This window comes from Colius striatus, chromosome 4 (assembly GCF_028858725.1).
Source record: "Colius striatus isolate bColStr4 chromosome 4, bColStr4.1.hap1, whole genome shotgun sequence".
In the NCBI taxonomy this organism is placed as follows: Eukaryota; Metazoa; Chordata; class Aves; order Coliiformes; family Coliidae; genus Colius; species Colius striatus.
The window spans coordinates 73,600,457-73,621,205 of record NC_084762.1 but is presented as its reverse complement, the minus strand read 5'-3'; positions in this window follow the sequence as shown (position 1 = coordinate 73,621,205).

The following is a 20,749-nucleotide window of genomic DNA, read 5'->3' as shown; positions in this document are numbered from 1 at the left end:
CTCTGGAACAAGATAGATTAAGCATGACATTTTGCTCCCATCAGAGAGCTTGTGACACCAACATGTCCTTGTTCAAAGATCGATTGACTGAGAGAAGGACTTTGCAGACTGATAATCAGAGAATCATAGAATCTTAAGACTGGACATCAAAAGTTCATCTAGTCCAAAATGCTGTTAAAGATCATCTGAACTCTGTGATCTTGACCATATTTCTCCCAGAAAACTCAGTCTAGTTGTGTTGGAAGCTTCGCTCCAGTGAGGACTTCAAGATGTGCTTCAGCTGAAACAAGCACTTCAGGTTATTTTCACCCTTGTTCAAAACATGGGCAGAAAGCAAGAATTAGCCAACTAAAACAAGTTCAAAACATATATAGAAAAGCGTATTTTCAAATGGTTCAAATACAAACAAGATGGCATTAAAAGGAGAAATGCAACAGTTAAAAATATCCCTGCAAGAGCTAGTGGTTCTCACAGATACTGGTGCTCTGTGGTTTGAACTAGAACTCAAAATAAGATGAGTATGAAATAGCAACTTACACTACAACTGGCTCACATTAGGCAGAGATTCCTTGAAATCCTATATATCTAAAATATTTTGGATATCTAGCTAGATAGCCATTGCCCAGGACCTCTATTTTTGCAGGTTTATGAGATACTGGGATTGTCTAGGGGAAAATATCAGCCCTTTGTGGGAAAAGACCAGCAGCTTTTAATTTCACTCACTGTCTGCAGCACATTCCATTTTGTCTTGTGAAACTGAAAACAAATTTGGCAGCACGCAGTCATCTGATTTTCATGTAATTCAATAATTTATCATGAAAAATATTCATTTATAAACAATTACTTGTTTTGGAATGATAGCAGCTGTCATTTTGGAGCCTGTAGTTCCCCCCACTGGGATATTTTTCTGAGTTTATCCATCATTAAATCATGCAGTGTTCAATGTGTTTGGAATCTGAGCTGAATGCATTTTACAATGTGTTTATGTTTTGCTATGTGCATAATATAATTTTTGCTTTGCAGACATGAAATCCAATATTGCCAGATGTTGAAATCTCTCTTTTCTGAGTAGCTCCCCTTGACATGACTCTGGCTTTCAGGAGGAATTCCCCCATACAAAATCTATATCCAAAGTATTGCCATTTTTGTTTTGCAGTCATGACTGTGTGACTACCCAAGTCACATTTGCAATAAACAGCTCCAGCTAGAGTCCTACCAATCTTGACCAGAGGTCTCATTTAAGCACTGTCTTTTGGATTTAACTAAAAGCAAGGAGACATTTTCTTTCATTGCTGTCATTCTATTACAGGGTGAAAACCAGACAAAACTGATGTATCGGAGAAGACATACATGAGCTATTGACCTTAGACACTGATGACCCTACTGTTGCTTTCATAATAATTAGGAGCGTTTGTGCACATAGGAACCACAGAGTCAAGTGTTCTTGAGAGAAGGAGCTCAACAGCATTGGTCAACAACAGAGCTGTGGGTGGTTTTGTGTGCTTGGGAGAAGCTCTTCCCAAGAACTGCACTGCTTTTTAATCACCAATATCAATTTTACAGTTCATTTATTAGAAAATGGAAAGCAAAACACTCTTTAAAAATCGTTTAAAATATGAATGGTTTGAATAATAAACTTTTCTGTTCTCAGCTGTTTGGATTTGTTTCTTGTGGCTTCACATGTGCTCACCTCTCTGAATGCTTTGTGTTTCTCTGGACTCACTGACAAAATAAAGATTAGAAGTCAAAGCTTAAAAAAAAAGATTAGAGGAGATCTCATTTGAGAAGCTTGTTGAAAAATTCCTGTACAAGCTGTTGATAGTGAAATTTAACAATTTTACTATTGAAATACAGATAATGCTATGGAGTGCACGTAGAGCAATGAAACAAAGAGTAGAACTGAGTTTTTAACATATCAGGAATATGCACAACAATAAAGGGTTTGTGCTATTGAAGTCCACCCCATTTCTGTTCACCAGAACATTTAAGCACCTGCTTAACTTTAAGCAGGTGCTGAAGTCTCACTGTACAAATAGTTAAGAGCCAGACATGTACTTAAACATCCCTCTAACACAGAACAAACGAGTATATTTGACCGCTTTGCCAAACTGGACTGCTACGTGTTTGTAAGATTCATTTACGTCCTGGAAAAAGGAGAAATGTGAAAAGCTAAACTTGGCAACTGACAGCTGTTGAACATAGGTTGGCTGATTTTTAAGGAAAACCAGCAATGCTCAGTCAGTGGTCAATTCACTGGGAGATAAAACTCAAGGCACACAGAGGCAGAACACATGTTGGAGGCAAACACCTTAAATATTTTGGACCCATGACAAGGTCCTAAATCAAGTGCAACCACTCAAAAATAAAGAAATTCTTAGCACTGTTGTGGACAGCTCAATTAACACCTCAGTTTAGCAGGCAACAACAGAATGTTAGGATACAGAAGAAAAGCAGTGGAAAGTAATACTGAAGTATTAGAACATAACTAAACTAAAAGTGTAGGATTTCACATTCACTTCTGGTCATCTATTCTTCTGCCAGATGTCTGATGTAGTAAAAAGGAATAATGAAAACAGAAGGAATAGATATATTAAAGAGCTTTGGTCATTAAAAAGCGAGAGAAAATAAAATGGGACTTGCTAAAGATGTAATGGGAAAACAAAAAATGTAAGTCATGTACCCCTATTTACTGTTTTGTCACTGAGAAAAACAGAAAAGGGTTCTCCAGGAAACCTGCCAAAAGTTAAACCAATATTTGGACATTAACACATTATATTGAAAACCAAGCCAGATAAATGTTTACTTTTTAATTCTTTAACCTTTAGTTCTCATTGCCACAAGGACACAAAATTGATAGAATTTGAAAAAAAATAAGGTTACACACTGATACGGATTTTGAAAAAAATTAAGGTTGCACACTGATATGGATACTTGGCATAACCCCAACTGCTTAATACTAGATTTACTCCTGTGCTAGAAAGATAGGGCTTCTTTTTCTATGCATGCCCCAGTTGCTGACTGAGAAGGGAAAAAGAGTCCTTTCCTTGGAATAGAGTTGTTGTGGTTTTTTCCATACTCCATGATTGCAGTCCTGTGCATCTGTCCATGAGAATCTGATAACCAGAGGCTGCATAACAAACTGCTGGACTATTCAAATCCATCAGTTGCTATGTGCCTGCCTTCCTCCATGGAGAAAATTTCCCAGCAAAAATACCAGGTGGGAAAAAGAACTGTATTGGGCAACATCCTCTGAAGACAGACATTTGTTGGCCTGTTTATTTACCTATTCGCTCCCTGCATCAGAAAGAAGCCGCGAGTCATGGAAAAATGCCTAAAATTCCAACCTATTGGAGCAAGACGACTGACCTTCCTCCATATTGTCTCTCTTGTGGTGACATATCCAACAGCCCAGCTGACGTGTCTCTACACCAACTTACATGTGGGCAACAAACAGGAGGATTTGAAAGCCACTGTGCTGCTGGGAAGCTATGACCTAGTAGTCATTACTGAAACTTGATGGGAGGATCCCATGAATGTATTGCGATTATCAATGGCTACAGGTTGCTCAGCAGGGACAAGTGAGGAAGGAGGCACGGAAGGATTACATCAGTAAATGGATAGAATGTGAAGCGCTGTCTCTGTAGAATAGCCACAAATTGGTTTAAAGCTCTACAGGTAAGAATTACAGAACAAAGCAACAGAAGGCAACCTGTGGTGGGTGTCTTCTACCGGTTGTCTGATGAAGAGCAGACTATAGATGAAGCTTTCTTACTCTAGCTACTGAAAGCATCACACTCACAGACTCTCCTCCTGCTGGAGGACTTCAACCACTCTGACATCACTGGTGATCGGTAGGCAATCCAGGAGACTTCGGGAGTGCATTGAGGATAACTTCTTAAGCCCTACACAACCCTACCAGAGGGATGCGATACTGTGTCTGTTGGTCATCAATACAAGTGAGTTAGTTGGTGGCATAAAGACTGGGGACAGCCTGGGCTGCAGTGATCATGCACTAGTGAAGTTCACATTCCTGAGGAATAATGGATCTGGCTAAGAGTAAAATCAGGATCATGAATTTAAGGAAAGTAATTCAAGCCTATCAAGGAGACAGTTAATATGACCTCCTGGGAAACTGCTCTCAGGTAGCACAACAGAGCTGGCAGATCTTTAAGGTTGTTTTCCACAGAGCTCAAAATCTCTTGATCTGCAGGTGTAAGAAATTAGGAAAGAAACACAAAAGATTGGTATGGATGAGTCAAGACCTTCTGATCAAACTAAAGGGCAAGGAAGAAATGTACAGGCAGTGGAAGCAAGGACAAATATCCTGGGAAGAGTCTAGGGATGGTGGTTGTGTAGAGATGGGCTCCGGAAGGCCAAGATGCAGCTGTAACTGAACTTGGCAAGGGAAGTAAAGAATAATAATAAGGTCTTCCATAGGTACATCAGACAGAAAAAGAAGGTTAAAGAAAGTGTACTCCCCACAATGAACACAACTGGCAAATGAAACAACAGCTTTCACTGGCAATCTGTCTTCCCACATCTCTAAATTGGATAGACCTCAAGGCATAGACTGGGGGAGCAAAGTCCCTCCCACTGTAAGAGAAGATCAGGTTTGAGACCTGAGGAACCTGAACATAGGTAAGTCCAAGGGAACTGATGAGATGCATCCCAGAATCCTGAAGGAGTTGGCTGATGTATTTATCAAGCCACTCTTTATGATATTTGAAAAGTCATAGCTGTCAGGTTAAGTTCTCAGCACCTGGAAAAAGGGAGACAGTGCATCTATTTTTAAAAAGGGCTGAAAGGAGGACCCTAGGAATAACTGACCTGTCATCCTCACCCCTGTACCTTGGAAGGTCATGGAACAGATCCTCTTAGAAGCTGTGCCAAGGCCCATGACAAGGAGGTCATTCAAGAGAGCCAGCATGGCTTCACCAAGGCCATGTCTTGCCAGACCAATCTAGTAGCTAATAATCTAGTGACTATATCTATTACAGAATCACAGAATGGTAGGGATTGGAATGGACCTTTAGAGATCATCTAGTCCAACACCCTGCAGAGGCAGGTCCACCTAGATCAGTCGCACAGGAACATGTCCAGGTGGGTTTTGAAAACCTCCAGAGAAAGAGACTCCACACCCTCCCTGGGCAGCCTGTGCCAGGGCTCTGTCACTCTCACAGGAAAGAAGATTTTCCTTGTATTTAAGTGGAACTTTTCATGTTCCAGCTTCTTTCCATTACCCATAGTCCTATCATGACACTACAAGTGTTAAGTGTGTGTGTGTGAAAAATCTATGAGAAGTGACAATTTTGGGGTGATGCAGAATTATAAACCAGTGAATACTGCGTTTATGCAAGATGTAGCCTTTCTTTTCCATGTTGGGTCAAATCAAATTACTAAAGTTTTTTTAGCCTACAGTAGATGACTTGCAAGGGCTGCACAGCAAGACACTACTGGATGGGTTGGTAAGGGCTGAACACGTACATGAGAGTCTCTTCAGTGTACCGGGTAAAAGCAAACTAAACCCTTGCTCTGTTGCAGTCTACTCCCCCTTCCTGTTCCTACATCAGCCCCAGTATGATCATCTATGGTGGTTTTGGTCATTTTGTTTCTCCTCAGAGTGGTGGGGAGAAGGGAGCACAGGCCTCTGCTCACTGGGCTGCCAAAACCAGGAATTTATTTCCATCTGATTCCCTGCTTTTGATGGAACAAACCTGGAGGAAGTTTTCTGAAGTTTCTTCTTCTCATGTATTTTTCTCACTGCAGCATATATTGTCAGCTGACGTAAAAATTCACATTGCAGAGACAAAAGTAGATGACCACACATGTGCATGTGGGAGAAGTAAGGCATCTTTCAGTCTAGAGGAGCCCAAAAGATCTCTGAGCTCAGCAGAACATGTCCTTACTGTTTGCAGGTCTGGTTAGCTAAGTCTCGCTTACACTTTTGTATTTCAAATTTCTTTTTGCATGGGTCTGGCAGGGTTCAAAATGTACTACAAACCACTGATACCCATCCTTGGTTTTCTTCCTTGCAACCCTTACATGCCAGATTGAAGACTCCCTTATCTCTTCCTGTGCATTCCTGTCAAATCTGAACACCATCCCTGACTCTGTCCCAAGCTGCTGCAGCACAGTGTAGCACTAAGCATCATCTGTTCTCCAACCCAATGCCCACCCAGCCTGCCTCCTTCACCTTTGGTAGCTCCTAAGAGCTCATAGAATCACAGAATGGTTTGGATTGGAAGAGATGTTAAAGATCACCTAGTTCCAACCCCCCTGCCATCGTCAGGGACATAGTCCACTAGACCAGATTGTTCAAAGCCCCATCCAGCTTGGCCTTTAACACTTCCAGGGATGAGGCATCTACTACCTCTCTGGGGAACCTGTTCCAGTGCCTCACCACTCTCACAGTGAAGAACTTCTTTCTAGTACCTAATCTAAATCTCTCTTCTTTTAGTTTAAAGCCATTACCCCTTGTCCTGTCACTACTTGCCCTTGTAAAAAGTATCTCCTTAGATTTCCTGTAGGCTCCTTTAGGTACTGCTCCAAGGTCTCTCCAGAAACTTCTTTTCTCCAGACTGAACAACTCCAACTCTCTCACTCTGTGAGAGGTGCTCCAGCCCTCTGATCATTTTCATGGCCCTTCTCTGGACTCACTCCAACAGGCCCATGACCTTCTTGTGTTGGTGGCCCCTGAGCTGAATGCAGTACTGCAGGTAGGGTCTTATGAGAGTGGAGTGGAGTGGAGTGGAGTGGAGTGGAGTGGAGTGGAGTAGGAGTATCACCTTCTCTGACCTTTTGGTCATACTTTTTTTGACGCAGTCCAGGATATGGTTGACTGATGGTAATTCACGTTCATATGTGTTGGATGGACACACCAATTTCATCAGGGCTCACTCCTTGTAGTGTGAATCTCTGACAAACACTGTGTTCACTGCAATGCAAGGACACCAAAACTTTCAAAGTGAAAATAAATTAGCCCACAACTGCTAGGCAAAACAAGCTTGATAAATGGAGGTTTTAGTCAGTGATGTTTAAAGTGAAATCAGTAAAGTGTGCATAATGATAGATGAGTTCAGAGTTCTTTATTAAATACAATAGTCTAAAGAAATGTAGGATGCTATAATAAATGAAGTGAATGCTGGTTTAGTTAAATCAACTCTTGTTTAGAGAAAAATGTTGGGATTTATTATCCTATTAGTTGCTCTTTTTCTTCCTTTTTTTTTTTTTTTTGTAAGGAGCAGCTCTCAGGGTGTCCCGGGCAGAAAATCAAAGTCTCCATTTACCCAAGATGTTTAAAAAACATCCTCTTGAAAGTCGAAACTACTGAGTTTTTGACGGGACAACATAAATATATTTGAACTGTTGTCAGTATGAACCAGGCATCTTGAAACATGTAGTACATCTCCACTGGACATAATATTATTAATGTCCTCAAAACAGTTCAGCATTTATTTTTACATAGCAGAGAGGTTTGATTCGCTTCCAAAAGGAGCTGCGATCCAAAAGTGTCTCCTATTATAATATTTTAAATGACTGGATGTACAGAAAGACAAACACAGTATTTTTTGAGGCTCAACTGACTGAAAATTAGTTTGGAAATGTCTAGTGGGAACCAATTTATGTTGTGTTGCTGTTCAGGTGCCAGCTTAATGCCTCTACTTTGTTCTTAGATTAAAGATTTTATGGTTTGTCATGCCCACAGCCAAACACCAGTCCAGTATGAAGGATGGTTTACAACGCATGCTGTGAGAGCTCAGGCTTTGGTTTGCCCTCTTAACCCCTTTGCAAAGATTTGGTAGACCAGAAATGTCTCAGAGACTTTGCTGAAGATTGCCTCTGATGCTGCTAGCCCTCCTGGACCTGCTGTCACCCTGAAAGGAGTCAAATGGGAAGGAGAAGAGGAAGAACATGAAGGTCTTCATTTACCTTTCACTTTTCAGAATGTTTTGGGAAACAGGATGGACTGTGGCAAGGTAGCCTAAGTTGGTTCATGGTCCCTGCTTTTTTCATCTTCCTATTCTGTCTTTTCTCTCAATCTGAGATGAAGAATTGGTATTGAAATTGCTTTGATGAATTTTCCTATTTTGACCAAAAACTTCAGAATTCATTGCTACACAATGCTGGATCCTGCTGCACATTTTGAACAGCTGAGAGTCAGATGGTTAAAATATTACCGGATGGTTAAAAATGGTCTCATGTTCTGTGTCAAACTATGGCTAGTCTGCTTTCACCATAGCGAGCGCTGTGAACTGTTTCTTACTGATGCTATAGAAGAAGAAAGGAAAACAATTTAAAAATTCACATGTAAATGACTAAATAAGGCTTGCAACAGAATAACTGTTCCCTGTCCTTTTAGCTCTAAAGTATGTCTGGGAAAACTCCTGACTTGAGAGTAATTCAAATAGCTTTTGAAGGGACAATTCTGAGTAAAAAAGTTAGCTGGCAAGAATGTAACCTAGTTTTCTGATTCAGTTTTATTTCCTTGAAGACATAAAAGTCCCTCAAAAATGACTCAAGAGAAGAAAGAGAAGAGCAGTAAGATAAAAAGTCAGGTTTGCTTTTTCTTGCAGCCTTATAGGAGATAAAGTACTCAACATAGATGGTCTTATTTGTAAATTTAAGCCCAGGAGAAGCTCATACATCGAGAGTTGCTTGGCAGCTGCTGAAGCAGGTGGGTGGCAATGGGTGAAGCTCAGGCCAGTGAAAATCTCTCAGTGTCCTGGCAGACTGGAGAGCTGTTGGGGCTCAGGGTTGTGACTCTCATGCACACTTGTGCTCTCAAAGACAAAGAGTGACTGACTGGGATGTGTCAGCTCTCAGCCATTAGCACTGTCTAATAAAACACCTTGATCTTGCTTTAAGTGTAAAGCTTCTCCTTAGAAGTGACACTTACCCTTGAAAACTGTGTGTATCACACCTGACTTGTGTTCTCTCAGACGAATGAGGCAATGCCTAAACTGGTGGACCAGGTAGGTTCTGGCTCTGCCCCACCTCTTTATTAGCCTGAGACCTGGATGCACTCTGGCCTCATGAGTCAAGAATAAAATTAGGTGCATGGTCAGAAAGAAGCAGTGGCACAACTGACCAGGTCACACATCTGGACCCTGTTGGGTCAGGAGACATGTTTCTCCTTCACTCTGTCAGCTCAGACAGCCTTAGGAAACAGCTCCTTGCATTCCCTGAAAGATTTCCATGACTTGTGCAGCATCTGCTGATGCTTCCCTGGGAGGCAACGTGAGGGACTGATGGTGTGTCAGAAGGACTATACACATGTAGGTCCCCACTAGACACTGTCTGGGCTGGATTTTGCAGCAAAGCTCACTCACTTTTCAGCAATCCTTCTTTAAAAAGATACAGGGCACATAGAATAGGATTAAAGCAGAACTCAAAGACATGAATTACATTCCTCAAAAAGACTTTAGTAGGCACCTCACACTGACTTCAGACATTCAGCAAATGAGAGGGAGGGCAAACCCAGGACTGTGCTGCTGCAGATCACTACCTAAGACTGAAACAGCCCTACTTCTTGTACCTGGCCCAAGAACTGTCCAAGCTTTCTAAACTGTAGTTGCTGAAGAAAATGTAAAAAATTTGTATGGCCGTTAGTTGGAAATAAGCAACCAGCCAACACAGTAAAAGTAATGTTTTCCTTTGTCCAGAGTGGATCAACTGCCTTTCCTTTTAGGATCTGGAGGGAGACATCCCGAAATACATTGCATTAGTAATGGATCCTGCTAGAACCAGCCCTTGCTGCTGCTGATGGCTCTGCAGGTCTGCTGTGAGCTGGCCAGGCTCTGCGTATGCACCTGCAATTCCTGCTGATTTTGCACTCCTGCCAGGCTCCAGCTGCCGTAAGGAGCAATTTCCATAATCTAGCACATGAAGACTGTCAGCTCCAAGGTAAGCAGGTCAGAACAGAGCTTGGGTTTCTTGAACACTGCTTACATTTTGGAACAATAACCTTGGCTTCAGGCCCGTGTCTCAAGCTGCACCTCACTCATTTGGCATGTGTGTTGACCACTTTGGGTGAGTTGCTGCTCAAGGCTAGTGCCTACATTTGCAGGGCCTCTCAGGTGGTAGCATCCATCCTCGTTTTCCTGCCAGGCAGGAGGGGAGATTGGAGAAGGAAAGTCTTCCTCTACTCTAGTTTGACTGCCAGGGAGATGTGCAAACTTTGTGGCAGAAAGTTTTGCTGTTTTTCCTCAGAGAATTGAGAAGATGGATAAGCCAGCCTGAGAAGATAAACATTTATGCTGGACAGGAGATGCCACTAGAAATACTAGGCCAGATTTAACCATTTGCCGTGTGTACAAAGCCTAGCAATTTTCTTCCTTTCACACATGACATCTCCACAGAAATTAAAAAAAATGTAGTCCCTTTCACACCATGAGGAATTATTGGAATTAATAGTTAACAGCTTTTTTCAATGTTTAAATTGACATTGGTATTAAAGTGTGATGATCTGATATGAAAGAATTCACCACGTGTCAATATCTCATCAGGTTATATCAGCACTGAGGACTCTGAGCAGCCTAGCTCCTGAGAAGTGTCATCAGTCTCATTTACAGATATGGACACTGAGGCAAGGCAGACTGCTGCCATTGTTTTCAGCTTGGTATCCCCCAAACTCAAATGTCATGTATTTATGGCCTGGCACAGACAGGCATTTACTAGCAGACACCAGGACCTCCTTGACACTGGGGTTCAGAGACACAGATAAAGTCAACTGGGCAGACCTTGCCAGGGCTAGAGAAGGCTTCTTCATTTTCACTGAGAGAACTCAATTTTAGGACAGTTCACTAACCATTTTTCCTGAAGCAGCTTCAAAGCAAACAATCAACTCAATCTTATTCAGATACGTTTTGCTTCATTAGCAAATTCTGTCTCAAAACCAGCCAAGGCCACAGACAGTATGCTTTCACAGCCAGTATTTGAACAATTACATCAAAAAGGGACCTAGGCTTTTCCATATAGGTGAAGAAGGAGTTGAGCTAATGGTTCTTCCTCACACCATCACTGTTGTGTCTGCCTGCTGGGACACCTCCACACTAGTTGGGAATGGAAGGATGCTAGAGCACCACCTTTAGGAAGAGATGTGAGAATCCACCATGCTGGATCAGCATGCACTGTCAGGGTTGCCTTCTTCTATTTAAGGCTAAATGAAAAGAGTCCTTTTACTTCCTTTGGAAATACGTATTCTCAAACAATTCCCAGTCCATCTATTAGGAGCTCAACCCATTTGCAGTCTACGTGTTTCTACATGCTTCTGGCAAGCTTTAGACATCTCTGATCAAGACTAAGTCTTAGTGAAAATTTGCCAAAGCTGTATGTCTGTAATCCTATCACTGCATTTGGCAGTGGGATTGGTACATATGGCAAACTTCAAAGATTTGGCAAAGCAAGCTCACCTTCAAAGAGAGTGTTCTGAGTTACTGGAAAATGAATTCTGTTTGACTGGTGTTAAGTGTGGAGGGGTTTTTTTTCTTACAGCAATAAAACTGAATCCAATTACAAGTGAATAAATGCATTTTCAAAGACAATGATGAAGACATGTTTACAGGATACCATTTTATGATTCTATGATACCAGACTCTTATAGGTTAAGTTACCAGGTTAAAGCAAGTCAAAGCAAAATGACTATTAATTTGGCTAGACTAGAATTCTTCCATTGAATTAACCTGTGATGTTTCCCCTTTCAAATTTGACTTTTCTGAAATTTTAATACTTTCTGGAATATTGTACATCCATGTAGAAAAAAACCTGTGTCTTTGCTGTATCTATACTACAGGTCAAATAGCTTAGAAGAATAGTATCAAAACTGGAATATCAAGAATTTGAAAGTTAGGAAACACTAGAATTAAAGTTGCTTCTGAAGTGTTAATCTGCCCTGCATTCATACATATTGGGTAACCCTGCTTACATTATTGCATACACTTATTTATAAGGAACTATTTCTTGTGTCATGCAGCCATGACACAGGTAAAGGGGCTGAATGCAAGCTCTGCATTATAGGGTGGATGCAGGTCCTCCTTCTCCTCCAATCCCCAAACAACAGCTGAAGCCCAATCTCTGCTCTAGCAACATGCCACAGCAGAGATGCTTGCCTGGTGCTGGCACAGACCCAGGGCAGATGTTCCAGCCTGTGGGGGACAATGAAGAGGCTCAAGGGAGGATTGAGTCCTTTTCTTTCTGACAGCAAATCTGTGTCTGTTGCTAACTAAAGTGAATGCCCAAACCACACATAGAGCCAATGGATCTTTCACAGGATGGTTCCTGACAATTCATTCAGGGATACTTCTCTCTATTAAATTTCAGGGATCTTAAACTACTGAATCATCATAGTGTTAGCAAAGGGATACCTTGGGGGTACAGGGCAGTTTGACAGTCAGTAACCCAGACAAAGAGAGTCTATCCCTTGACAGTTATATCCCGCTCTATATGGGGTTTACACACACTTATATAGAATAAAGCAAATATATGAAGTGTCCTCTGCCAGAATTACCCCTTGGACAGACATCTGGGAGCAGGGACTGGTGGTGTGCTTCAGTGGTTATACAGAGTCAGATTCTTCAGCATCCATAAGTCCAAAGTGGTCACAAGTTTTCCATTACAGGTACCTTCTGTAACTTTTTTCTTTCTTTGAAGCAGACAATGTCCCTGCTTGATTCAGAAGTTGTTTTTCCTTTCTCATTTACTAGATCCCTTTATTTAGCTTTCCATGGAGGATCTCTTTGTCTTTTCTTGTCTCCTTATGTCTCAAATAATGGCAGGGCAAAACACTTCAAGCATTATTTTGGAAGCCGGATGCAAATATGGATTACTTACACTTAACAGTTTATCATATTTACTAAAAGATGCTTGGTCTACAGTGCTAGCTACAGGTCTATATCTTGCTTTATTTTAATACTGTCACTATTATTCATCTATTGTAAGGAGTAATCTAGATATTTTCTATTTGCCCACAACTGAACCAGCTGCTTAGTAGCCGGGAGATCTTTCCAAAAGAGCAATTACACAATTCAAACACTAGCAACTTCTGAATCAAAACAAAGAATGATTGCAGGGTTCTTTTGCCTGAATTGAATATACGTTGTGTACTGTGGTTTAGAAACATCTGTTGGCTGGGTTGTATACAGTAAAGATACACAGAACACATGGCACTGTCATTTACATATAATATGTCACTGCAGTATTAAGAATGGAGAAAGATCACAAAAACCTTAAAAAGCCAGCAGAATGTAAGATGACAGCTGTATAAGTCACAGAGAGCACTGTGGTAACACAGTAAACATTAACAAAACTCTGGCAAACTTAGAAAGGGCACTTGCAGTAAGTTCTCAGTAAATTAGCAATGAGCTGGTAGCTGTGCTCACACTGGGAAGTTGCTGAAATGGTGTTGGAGGGGAGTAAATTGCCTTTATATCTTCTTTTTCACTATATTGCATGAGCAAACTCAAATAGGAGTTTCAGGTCCTTTCCTGTTCACCTCATCTTTACAAACATGTTTGGTCTTTAGTGATAATAGATCGCTAAGAGCCTTCTTGTTCATGGGCCTCATCGCTCAGAGGCCTTATGGGATGGTGAAATCCAGAAGTGATTCACAAGCGGGATCAGAGAACCAATCTCCAACCTTTGCATTTCTGGATGAGGCTGGGCTACTTATCTCAGGGAGATCTTGCACATTTGGCTAAAGTAACTTCAGCTGACTCATTTCTTCCAGTAACCAGGGATCTGGACTCCAACATCCTCAGTGCTAGCATGGTTGTGCTGCTGGCCACGGGATACATTCTCAGCTGGAAGTCTACAGCTGAACTCAGGAGCCACATACTCATGGGTAAACAGTGTTGTTGTCTTTCCAAGGCACACAAACAGTTATGAAACTAGTCTGATTTTTTTAAAAAAGAAATTTGTTTTGCTGGGTTTTCTGGTGTGCAGGCTTTCGTGATTCACCATCAAGATTCTTTTTCTGTCATTTTGATGCTATGTTTTTTCTCTAAGCAAAGATTGGTATTCTTATGCCATTCCTGATTTCAGAGCTTAGGCATTTGTGGAAAACACCACTTCCTCTGAAACCATGAGGGCTCTTGGCATTTCTGCATAGAGTATTGTATTTTCAGGAACTGGGGTGAGAGTGCACAACTCCAAGCCTGGTTGCCAAAAGGCATTTGTAAAGCTTTCCCATACATAACAGTTCTCATTGAATTCCTGCTGCACTTAGTTTTTCGAAGTCACTTCTTCTTGAATTAGTTGTGAACGTTATCTTGAAGTACATTGTCCATCTGACTTCTTTTCCATAAAGGGAAGATAGAGGGTATTTTTGCTTGCTTGTTGCCCTACTTGAGGTAGCTGAGGCATCTCTGAGAGCAACAGAGCTCTGCTCAGTTTTCTACTCTCCTACTTTCTCTGAGCTGACTGCCTGCAGCAAATTCAGCTTAATTAATACCAATGGGATTACAGCTCCCACTGACCACAACCACAGCTGCAGTTCCAGAACTGAGGCCTAAGGTGGCTTGTGGCTGAGTCCATGAAGGCATCTTGATTAAACCACTTCAGATTTCATGCAAACCATAATTTGACAAGGATTTATGATTTTGTGATTTTTATACAAAAATCCAAGACCAGCATTAGGCATTTGAGGTTATAAAACAGTTGTCCATGAGAGTGACTAATCTCCCAGCGATGGCTGCAGAGACACTTCACACAAGCCTACACAGCCTATGGCGGTTATATGTTGAAGGAGAATCCCTACAGCTGATAATGGGATCAGCACAGTACAGCTTAGGTAGTTTAGAACTTTAAGCAATGTATTTAAAAGGAAAGTTAAATCTGTTTAAACATATATGTAGAGACCAGGTGTGGTGGGACAGAGTTAGTTGTCCACCAGATCACTTATATACTGGCATCTTCAATTCAACCACAGATTTTTAAGCATATCATTTATCAAAACAATATAAAATACATTTTTAGTTAATATTACTGCTAATATTACATCTAATGAACACTCAAGTCTAACATCATAACTGACAGTGCTGATAACTTTAGAGGATCAGGTGTTTAAATTTGTGGACAGTCAATACTACTGTGGAGTTCTTTCTACAACACGATGGCTTGTACCCTTGACTCACAGTATGAAGCACAGCCCCTCTTACACCTCTAGGCTCTGTGCACAGCTGACTGTCCCACACCAAGATCCAGGATCACTGCTTAGGAAACAGCTTTAAAATCTACTCACTCAGCAAATAGTTGCCAGGAAACATGAAGGGCAGAGGTGTGTTACAAATCTGTCCCTGTTTATGTGGCTGCTGCCCTGAGTCTCCTGGGGGAAGGAGTTACAGGAGTTACAGGAGTTACAGCCTCTGTTTTGGAGCTGGTAGGGGTCCCTTCCTCCTGTCAATGCATGAGGAGGTGGACCATGACATACCACTATGGAGGTGTGCAACCCTTGGTTTGTTTCATTTAAACAGTTTTTGGCATAATTTGTAACAAGCTCATTTCCCCATTTTTGAATAAAATGCCCTGAGCTGTAGAGCACTGCCACAGAGTCACATTTCTTCTCTCACTCCATTATGTCCCCAGTGGATGTGAGGACATAGTCTTGAAGCTCAGATATTCAAGCTCCCATGCCTCTTGGACATGCCTTGATCTTACCTACCATGCCTCTTCTGCAGCCCAGGTGGGTTTCCCAGTCACCAGACTGGTGTCTCACAGAGTTGCTGCTCTTTCTCTGCTGGAAGTGGAAGCCTCCCTTCTGAGGATTTCTTCCCCATCAACAAGCACTTGGAGATAGTCAATTGCAAGGACCTGGACGTGGTATTTACATACTCTGCTCAGATCTGGCAAATAGGAGGCAGCCCTGGTCACTGATAGGAATGAAGGATTTAGCACCTAGAGAATCTGAGGTTTTCCAAGTAAGGCATATATGGACTTCAAATATCTCTAGGGCTATGCAGCAGCCGAGCAATTTTTGCTCATCATCCTATTGAAACATAGAATCATAAATTCATAGAATCATAGAATGATAGGTAAAGATATCTTTCACTAGGTCAAGTTGCTCAAAGCCCCATCCAACCTGGCCTTGCACTCCTTCAATGGTGTGATATGCACAATTTCTATGGGCAACTTGTTCCAGTGTCTCAACAATATCAATGTTAAAAAAAAAAAGGGTTACTTACATCCAATCTAATCTCCCCTCTTTCAGTTTAAAACCATTGTCCCTTGTCCTGTCATTTGGTAAAAAGTCTTTCTCTGTCTTTTTTATAAACCCCTTTCAGATATTGAAAGGTTACAATGAGGTCTCCCTGGAGCCTTCTCCAGGTTGAACAACTACAGCTCACTCAGTCCAGCTTTGTAGCAGAGGTGCTCCAGCCCTCTGATCATTTTTTGTGCCTCTCCTATGGACTCACTCTGCCAGTCCCATGTCTTATGCTGAGAACCCCAGAGCTGAATGCAGCACTGCAGGTAGAGTTTTGTTAGAGTGGAATAAAGGGGAAGAATCATCTTCCTCAACCTGTTGACAGCACTGCTTTTGATGCAACCCTGAATATGATTGGCTTTCTGGGCTGCAAATGCACATTAACAGCTCATATCCTGTTTTTTCATTCACAGTTATTCCCAAATCCTTCTCTGGAGGGCTACTTTTCATCTATCCATCCCCCCAGTCTGTACTGATATTGGAGATTGTCTCAGCCCAGGTACAAGGCCTTGCGCTTGACTGTGTTGAACTTCATGATGTTCACACGGACCCACTTTTCAAGCCTGGCAAGATCCCTCTGATGTATCACTTCCCTCAGATGTATCAGCTGCACCATTTGGCTTGGTGTCTTCTGCAAGCTTTATGTAAGTGCACTCAATCCCACTGTCTTTGTCATTGATTAGTATATTAAACAATATTGATCCTAGTACAGACCCTTGAGGGACATCACTTGCAACTGATCTCCATTTGGATATTGAGCTATTGATTGAAACTCTTTGGAAGAATCCACCCAACCAATTCCTTCTCCAATTGTCCATCCACCAAGCCTAAGTCTTTCCAATTTAGAGGTAAATATGCATTTTGCTTCCTTGCATGAGGCCTCAAAATGCTAGAAAAAAATATCCCGTTGGGATAGATAGAGCAATGGCAATCACTACTACCTCAAAAATGTCTCATCTGAATCTTTGTTACATGTTTCATCCATTATTACAATGTCAAAAACCAACATATTTTCAAAATCTGAATCTATTTCTAGGGAAATTTATAGATATAGTATCACATGTATTCCTCTCACTTTTGTTGCCTTCCTTTAAAAAAAAAATCCACAAAAACTTAAATTCAAAGTATGAATATGAGTCCAGTCCTGTGTCTGACTTTAGTCTGTTTCTCTTTTCTCTGCTCAGATGCTGTGGGAGTTGGCTAAAGCATAAAAAATAGCACTGAAATTTGCTTTGATATTTTCCTTTTAGTCTATTTTTCTTTTACAAGAGATTTTTTTCCTACTAAATAGTTAGGATTTTGCCCTCTCTCCTCAACAAACCTAAGCAAATAGAGCCCCAGTTCTACAAGCTTTCTCAAGTCATCCTCACTTAGACATGGTTCCCTGGAGACAAGCGGAAACTTGCGTGAGAGAGGATTGTAAACTGAACCCTGAGAATGGAAAGGCAATTTTTAAACAAGCAAAGCCAAGGCATCAATGTGGTTGACATTGCTTCCCACTTTGGATTATGTATTGTGTATAATCCAATTTAGACCAGTCAAGGAGGGCAAAAGACTTTCATGAGCCAAAACCCAAGGAAGGAGAGAGCCTAAATCCTGAGAGATTTTATTTGTATTTCAGAAACTAACCAGAGAGGAAATGCATTTAACAAAAAACCAAATTCCATTACTTAGAGCTGACCTGCAATTCTTGCAGTCTCCTTACACCGAATGTGCATGTTCCCTCTGGCTTGCACGCTACCATCTCTGAAGTTCCTGCTACTAATCACTACAATATGGAATTGCTAGCCTCAATGTTAACATTAAATGTAGTGGCTTTCAGCTGTAACCTTCCTAGCATTAAGAAAATAAAACTCCCTCTAAAAGACATTTTCAGCCTCATGCCAGCAGGGACCACAGGGACCACCGGCAACTGTCTTATACAGAATTTTGATCTGTTGCTTTGCCTTTCCCCCTCTGACATGTATTTTTAGAAGGTCTGCAGTTATGGAGACACTAGAACAGCAAGTCAGCCTCCGTCAAGTTGCCATCCATACTTCTGTAGTACGTTCTTTGCAGTTCGGGTTCTGTCCTAAGCATTGCCATGAGTCTATGAGTGGCTGGCTATGAGACAGGTACTATCAATGTTTACAGCCATGGAAACTTGACAAGAAAGACCAAGAGACCTGTACAAAGTGGCTTTTTCCATTTAAAAGGTGCCAAGACTCTTCAAATTTTGACTCTACAGAAAATGTCCCTACCCAGTACAACCTATGAGTGCAATATTGAGAGACAACTAGTTTTTAGAGACCTTTGTGCTGGCAGTCAGTTTATCACATCCAATGTACCACTTTCCCTTCCTATCCTGGTTTCAGCTAGGATAGAGTTACTTTTTTTCCTAGTAGCTGGTACTGTGTCATATTTTGGATTTAGTATGAGAACAATGTTGTTAATACATTGATGTTTTGGTTCTTGTATAGTACTTACCCTAAGTCAAGGATTTTTCAGCTTCCCATGCTCTACAAGGAGATGCACAAGAAGCTGGGAGGGAGCATGGCCAGGACAAGCGACCCAAACTAGTCAAAGAGCTATTCCGTACCGTAGAAGAGCATGCCCAGTGTATAAATGGGTATGAGTTGGTTGGGAGGGGTGGATCACTGCTTGGGCATTGGTCAATGGGTAGTGAGCAATTGCATTGTGCAGCACCTGTTTTTCCTTGGTTTTATTTATCTCTCTATTTGTTATCTTCCTTTCCATAATTATTATAATGATATTTTATTTCAACTATTAAACTGTTCGTCTTAACTCATGAGTTTTATTTTTTCTTCCGATTCTCCACCCCATCCCACAGGGAGCAGGGAGGACTGAGCAAACGGCTGCTTGGTGCTTAGTTGCTGGCTGGGGTTAAGCGACAACACTTCCCATCATCCTTCTGACACTGAAGATTTTCAGCTATTCCATAAAAATCCCTGAGCAGTCCTGCTGATGGATAGCTCAGAGCTAAAGTGGAGACAGAGAAGTGCCTGAACTCTGTGTCAGATCACAGAATCACAGAATCTTAAAGGTTGGAAGGCACTTCAAAAGATCATCTAGTCCAACTCTCCCTGCCAGAGTATAGACCTCCTAGAGTAGGTCACACAGAAACTCATGCAGGTGGGTCTTGAATGTCTCCAGAGAAGGACACTCCACAACTCATCTGTGCAGCCTGTTCCAGTGCTCCATCACCCTCATAGTGAAGAAGTTTTTCCTTATATTTCTTTGGAACCTCTTATGTTCCAACTTGTACCCATTGCCCCTTGTCCTATTATTGGCCATCATTGAGAACAGCCTGGCTCCATCCTCCTGACACTTGCCCTTTATGTATTTGTAAACATTAATGAGGTCACCCCTCAGTCTCCACGAGCCCCAGCCCCCTCAGCCTTTCAGTATAAGGGAGATGCCCTACTCCCTTAAAATGCTGAAGCAGTGCATCATAATGTAACTGAAGACTAGAAGAGATAATTTTTACTGTAGCTCTGTGCTGGTAACTGAGCTGTTTGCTAGTTCAAAAGGGAAGAAAACACCTCAGCTCACCTGAACGCTGACGTTTTGATCCCTGTCTTTGTTACAGTGGGTGTTAACTGCAGCACTGAATAGATACATGATACCACACTTTCACAGGCATAGCTTGCAGTCTACCTGTCAAAAACCTCTTTACTTGAGCAGCAATACACTCTATCCTGCCACACAAGTAACTCAAGAATAAGTTTGTGAAACAGAGTCTTTCCCACTGGCATGGAACAGGCTTTTCTTTCTCTGTCCTCTCCTCTTTTCCTCTCCCTTGGCTAAGGACAGAGGACAGCCCTTCTTCTTGCCCAGGTTGTCAGATAGGCTATTTGTTTAAGTACTTTGCTAAACTTTCTTGGAGTATTTATTTAATATCATGAGATGTGAGAAGTAGGTTGTGTACTTGAAACATAGCTATTTCTGATCTTGCATTTGTTTTAAGAACTATTCTATATACTCCTCTATAAGGACAATTTCAAATTGAAGATGCAGAAAAAATATTAAAGATCAAAGTCCAACTTGATATTTCAAATGATGGGCATAGAAAGGAGCTATTTCTGCACCTTTACCTCCTTGTCCTATCAATTCCTTCCATTTACCACTGCAACTGAGACCCTGGCAGCAAAGCCAGTGGGTCTGAAGCATCTTTGTTCTCATCCAGTACTGCTCCTTTACCACTCAAGACAGGAGGAGTTCACAGGATCTCTGCAGAAACTAACAATTTCCACAGTAACACTGATTTCTTGATGCTTGTCTCTAAAAGCTTTCCAGAGCTGATGACAATGTGAGACCCAGGGATGGTTTGAGTACTATCTTAGGCATTTTAAGTCATAATAAGGCTGGGTATAACATATGTGGCTTACATGTGGCATGCAGAACAGGGATGTGCTCTCTCCTGCTTAGACCCGTGGTGTGACAGGGCACTGTTCAGTCCTGTGGTGGCACCAGAGAGGGAGACTGGGCACTGCATGGGGACCACGTGGGGAAGAGTCAAGTGGAGCAAGGCTGATAGAGAGGAGGAAGAGAAAA